The following is a 6,813-nucleotide window of genomic DNA, read 5'->3' as shown; positions in this document are numbered from 1 at the left end:
TGGTGTCTCCGGCTAGTTTGTAATTAGAAGATGCAGCAAATTGTCATTTACGTGTTTTGATGTTATTTGCTTCCCAGCACCAGTGCTTTCCAGTCTTCCCAGCACGCCGATGATTTTGCGCTAACTGCCCAAATACACCTTGGTGTCTGTAATTATAGCTGTGTAGATGACAAGAAGGCTGCAAAATTGCTGCAATAATTTCATGTCATGTCAAAATAAAAGAGGTAGATAGTCAAGTGTCGTATCTGGAGAAGTGGTGAGAGCATGCTTGTAACACCATGCATATTAACTTATTGGCTGCCATTGATGGTGATATACAGTATGTCCAATCCATTTGAAGTGGGAGGGTTGGCTGTGAATGAATGAATGTTGTATTTTAAATTTAACAAATTAAAATTCACAGCCGAAGGGCGTGATTTAACGTCTATTATCATCAATGGCACTGAAAATGTTTAAAAAACACTTTACATAGGAAAATACTTTTTGATAGCTTGTCTAACGCTTTGGCAGCCGAATTAAATGCATTTTTCTTTAAACACTGATTTATGCTGAATATTCATTTTCCAGTGCCATTGACAGTGATGAACCGCCTTTTTGAATGGGGGTTCGATATCAACTCATAAAACTCACTATTGGTGATTGCTTACATGGAAAAGGTAAAACTAAGGTTAATTAGGGGAAGAAACTAACAATAGCGTACCTCACAAATGCTATTTTTAGACCGCAAGGCTGTGTGACGTCACCATCGTAAACCTGAAGGGGGTCAACATAGAATTGCACTCGCATACAACCCGTGCTAGTACTGCTTGTTTTCTGCCTGTATTCTTTCAAAAAGAACATGCCGAGTAAACACTGCTGCTTTGGAACTTGTAGAAACGACTCTAGACATCACGACCGTCCACACATGGAGGAGGTTTTATTCATACGTTTCCCGAAGCCCAAAACTCAGAGGGAAAAAATGTGAACAATGGATTAACTTGTGCGGACCTCCAAAAGACCAGTTTAACGCCAGCAAATTGTAGCTATTCACCTTCATATGCAGTAAACATTTTGTTGGGTGCCATGGTCCGACAGATGACACTCCCGATCCATTGCCTGCCACAGCCTGCCCCGAAGAAGTAAGCCATTTTGATATTTGTACTCATTTTTTAGTGTGGTGTTTTGTCGTGCTGCTTGTGTCTGACAATTAATGATGTGAAAAAAATAACATTTTATTGATACATCACAACAGTCATGTAGGCCTATTTTTCTAAAATAATGAAAATTAGGATTAAATTAATTTGTCATGTTTGGCCTTGGTCTTTGTGTAGTAAGCTTGTTCATTCTTCCAGGTAGGCTCTAGATTTAATGTGCGTATGACCCCAAAAAGCAAGTTTATTTCATATTTCACATGGTGTTTTATGCTCCTGAATGAAATGGACTGCTTGGATGTGTGTGAAAGCGATTGTTTTATATATTCTATTTTTGAATCCTGCGCAGTGAAAATGAGTGACTTCCGGCTTCAGTCTCAAGTTTACGACGAATGCAAATATGTCACCCGGGTCAGCTCACAATACAGCCTTCCTTTATAGCATGCAGATGGACCGCGGATTCAGCTGATTTTGCGGATTAATTTAATTTTTCGCTTCACGCCAGCCAAACGGCTGCAGAAAATTGTTGCTGCACCAGGGAGAGGCGTGTGAGCCTTTTTGGGTTTCAAAAGGTTCCCGTTCACCGCGAATATTGGCCAAAACAAGCCCTTCTACTGTGACCATTGGACTTACGAGGAAGTGAGTAAACATCGTATTTTGTATTATGTCAAATACTGGGATCATGGCACACGCTTTAATACAGAGGTGGTTTGCATTTTGTGGCTGATTGTCCACCGAGAATGCCACTCCACCGACGACCGGCGGCTTGTTTGCACCAAAAATGGCCGTGAATACAGCAATTACAAAGTAAACACTACAAACTTTCTTTAAATAAAGTACAATTTACTTACTTTTGATCATGGACAGACATGTAGAGAAGTTCTCCTCAGACACATCCTGCTATGTTAGCTGCACAACAACTGCATGCCGCTCTCTGTTTACGTCTTCGCCGTGTAGTAAAGCATTATTTTATGCCATATTCATGTTTACCATGTGGCAGCTCCTCCGACGTCGGCCAGTTTGTCCGGCGGTACTCTACAGCTGCATCCACGGCGAGCTCTGCTGTCCGTAGCAGGGGAACGAGCTGTAACTTGCTCGCCGCTGGGCAGGTTGCTGATTGGTGAAGACAATTGACAACCTCGCCGCCGTGTGACATGATCCAAGCTAGTTCTGTGGGATTTTTTGCTTCGAGACTTAGAGACGTCACTTAGTCCGGTTAGCATGTCGGCTAGCTGTCACGCCTCTTGGTTTGTTAACATTCTCGAAGCCGCGGAAGGGAAATGACATAAGCCGACTTAGCTGGCATAAAATATCGTTCGGGGGATGCGACAGTAAAGGTGAAGTCGACAGTTTTGACCATTATGGAGTAATTTTGCCATGTCGTCCTGAATAAATGCATTTTTATTTCATATTCCATTTAGCACAAGACTATTATTTGTCATGAATATACCATTTATTTAGCAATTGGGGAAGAATACTTGGATAAAAAGAATATCCTGTAAAAATATTGGAGAGACTGAAACAATGACATTTTGGGGCTGTCTTCGTCGCATTTTCCTCGTTCTGAATAATTCCCCCTCAGTGGGCTGAACTCTAAATCAGATGAAACCATGACTCCATCGACGTAATCCTCCTGTTGGGGACGCTAGAGCCCTATAAAAGTAGCCGTGGCTAAACAGCAAATCAAAAGACTAATTTCTTGTCATCTGCGCTTAGCCAAAGTGTTGTATATAGTCAAATCGTCTCAAAATATTGATTCTAATTCACAAAACAATGCTATTTAAGACTTTTTTTTATCCTGCTGTACGCACTTTAACAGCTTTACCTTTTCAGTTGTAAAGAAACAACCATAGTAAGGGGGAAGTGTAAATAAATTAATATAATTAAGATTTGTTATTAATGAAAAAAATTTAAAGTGTTCGTTGGCTGTCATTGAGTAGCATTTGAGATCTCTACACAAATATAGCAATATTAATAACCCCCAAGAACGGTCAGAGACATAAGACAACCACAGGATACAGTGCCTTGCAAAAGTATTCGGCCCCCTTGAACCTTGCAACGTTTCGCCACATTTCAGGCTTCAAACATAAAGATATAAAATTTTAATTTTTTGTCAAGAATCAACAACAAGTGGGACACAATCGTGAGTGGAACAAAATTTATTGGATAATTTAAACTTTTTTAACAAATAAAAAACTGAAAAGTGGGGCGTGCAATATTATTCGGCCCCCTTGCGTTAATACTTTGTAGCGCCACCTTTTGCTCCAATTACAGCTGCAAGTCGCTTGGGGTATGTTTCTATCAGTTTTGCACATCGAGAGACTGACATTCTTGCCCATTCTTCCTTGCAAAACAGCTCGAGCTCAGTGAGGTTGGATGGAGAGTGTTTGTGAACAGCAGTCTTCAGCTCTTTCCACAGATTCTCGATTGGATTCAGGTCTGGACTTTGACTTGGCCATTCTAACACCTGGATACGTTTATTTTTTAACCATTCCATTGTAGATTTGGCTTTATGTTTTGGATCATTGTCCTGTTGGAAGATAAATCTCCGTCCCAGTCTCAGGTCTTGTGCAGATACCAACAGGTTTTCTTCCAGAATGTTCCTGTATTTGGCTGCATCCATCTTCCCGTCAATTTTAACCATCTTCCCTGTCCCTGCTGAAGAAAAGCAGGCCCAAACCATGATGCTGCCACCACCATGTTTGACAGTGGGGATGGTGTGTTCAGGGTGATGAGCTGTGTTGCTTTTACGCCAAACATATCGTTTTGCATTGTGGCCAAAAAGTTCAATTTTGGTTTCATCTGACCAGAGCACCTTCTTCCACATGTTTGGTGTGTCTCCCAGGTGGCTTGTGGCAAACTTTAAATGAGACTTTTTATGGATATCTTTGAGAAATGGCTTTCTTCTTGCCACTCTTCCATAAAGGCCAGATTTGTGCAGTGTACGACTGATTGTTGTCCTATGGACAGACTCTCCCACCTCAGCTGTAGATCTCTGCAGTTCATCCAGAGTGATCATGGGCCTCTTGGCTGCATCTCTGATCAGTTTTCTCCTTGTTTGAGAAGAAAGTTTGGAAGGACGGCCAGGTCTTGGTAGATTTGCAGTGGTCTGATGCTCCTTCCATTTCAATATGATGGCTTGCACAGTGCTCCTTTAGATGTTTAAAGCTTGGGAAATCTTTTTGTATCCAAATCCGGCTTTAAACTTCTCCACAACAGTATCTCGGACCTGCCTGGTGTGTTCCTTGGTTTTCATAATGCTCTCTGCACTTTAAACAGAACCCTGAGACTATCACAGAGCAGGTGCATTTATACGGAGACTTGATTACGCACATTTGGATTCTATTTATCATCATCGGTCATTTAGGACAACATTGGATCATTCAGAGATCCTCACTGAACTTCTGGAGTGAGTTTGCTGCACTGAAAGTAAAGGCCGAATAATATTGCACGCCCCACTTTTCAGTTTTTTATTTGTTAAAAAAGTTTAAATTATCCAATAAATGTTGTTCCACTTCACGATTGTTTCCCACTTGTTGATGATTCTTGACAAAAAAATTAAATTCCATATCTTTATGTTTGAAGCCTGAAATGTGGCGAAAGGTTGCAAGATTCAAGGGGGCCGAATACTTTTGCAAGGCACTGTATATACGAAAGACAGGGCATATGGTGGTAAAGGATAGCTTGCTTGAAACAGGAGAATGTCATTTTCAGTGGCGTAAGGCAATGCACACAAGAAATCGGTGTTGATAAAAAAAAGCTACGTCTGGATCAGGTCGGCTCTTTTTCCCATCTTTTTTCAGCCCTCGATACTCAAGCCATCTCTTTAACTTAACATTTGTATGTTCTTCCACATCTTTACCATTGAATTTGGCACCAGGGACATCATTTTTGGACAGAATTGGTAGGTTTAGCTCAGTAAAGATCTCGTTCGTACACTATTTACATGCATCTAGCATGAGGGACAATCGTGAGTTTGACTCCCCTAGCAACAGTTGCTAGCATCATGAATATTAATGACCCAAGGTGACGCGTTATGTGCGGTACGCTATTGGCGCTCTGATTCTTTAGGTGGAAAGAGAAACCAGGAGGTTGGTGGAAGGAAAAACATTTTCAGTGCCACAATTCCTTAGGTGGTAAAGCTAAAACAAATTTGTACAAGGGAAAAGAAACTCACTGTTGACATCCGGATTACTTTGGTGGAAAGGGGGCGTGGTGGATATGGGAAAAAAACAAACTCTTGGCACTCTTTTTCTTTAGTTGGAAAAGGGAAACCATGATGGCGCATGAAGAAAGAAGACATTCATCATTTCCACTATTCCTTAGATAGAAAAGGGAAAAAGAATGGTGCCGGCCCCTCACAGTCCAAATGGATTGAATGTCTATCACTGTCAATGACTGAAAATTAGTTAAGCGTATTGTTGAATATTGTCAGTCAATGAACAGTACTTATATAGCGCATTTATCTACATGGTTACCATGCCCAAAGTGCTTTACATTAGCACAAATTTACCCGTTCACGCACACATTCACACACTAATGGTGCTGCTGCTGTGCAAGGCGCTGCCAACCCATTGGAGGCAAATTAGGGTTCAGGGCCTTGCCCAAGGGCACTTCAACAATGGGCAGTTGTAGCCGGGAATTGAACTACTGACCCTTTGCTCCAAGGACAACTCCAGCTACCAACTGCGCCACGGTCAGCCCTACATTATAGCAAGCAACCCTGTTTATGATGGTCCTGGAATCTGTGTGTGGGGTGTGTGTGAGAGTGTTTCATCATTACCCTAACCTCAGACAAGCACAGCCACAGGCATGTGGTGTGTGCGTGCGTGTTTGGGGGGACGGGGGGGGTATGTGAGAGAGATGTTGCATTTAGTGGGAGAGGCAACAAAAACAAAAGCAGCACGCACAAATATATGTCCCTGCAAGCCCACACATTCACTTTCAAAAGTCATTGGTTGCCATTGACGGCGATTGACGTCCCATTCATTTGACCAGGGAGGGCTGGCAGCGAACGACTTGGACGTTGATTGCGGTCAATGGCAGAAAACAATGAAAATGTCATTCCATCCACTGGCAAACAGAGCATTATGTGAATATTTCCAACTGCTCCAGATAAGAGCTCAGTAGCACGCAGAATTCCCACAATTATCCCACATAAAATCCATCAACCGACCCTAATCATGCGTTTTATTGGCTTAGGATGATTAAGACCTGTCTGGTGTGTACTACAGTGCGATAACACTTAATTGGGGAATAAAAGTCCACGGCCCTCCTGTTTACACTGTTTTTAAACAATAACTCTTTTCTTCCACCGGAGCGAGCGCCTGGAATATCTGCCAATGGTCAATCTTAAAATTAAGTCCAAAGGCTCAGTGGGACCAGGAGTGTCAAAAATAAACAAATGCATACATAATCAGATAAATGATTCAATTTGTCAATAAATATGTTATTAGTTTCGTATTTATTATTTTATTTGAATATTCCAATATTTACTGATTTTAGGATTTATTTCAAGTTTTTATATACTATATATGTACTAGTATATATACATATACATATATTTTTTTAAAAATCATCGTCTCGGCCACCGGGGCGGTATGGTCTCTCCTTTCAAGCTCGTGTCCTCTACCAGAGGCCTGGGAGCTTGAGGGTTTTGCGCAGGATCTTAGCTGTCCCTAGG

The sequence above is a fragment of the Corythoichthys intestinalis genome, chromosome 10, assembly GCF_030265065.1.
Source record: "Corythoichthys intestinalis isolate RoL2023-P3 chromosome 10, ASM3026506v1, whole genome shotgun sequence".
Taxonomy (NCBI): Eukaryota; Metazoa; Chordata; class Actinopteri; order Syngnathiformes; family Syngnathidae; genus Corythoichthys; species Corythoichthys intestinalis.
The sequence above is the reverse complement of the archived record's forward strand: the minus strand, read 5'-3'. Positions refer to the sequence as shown.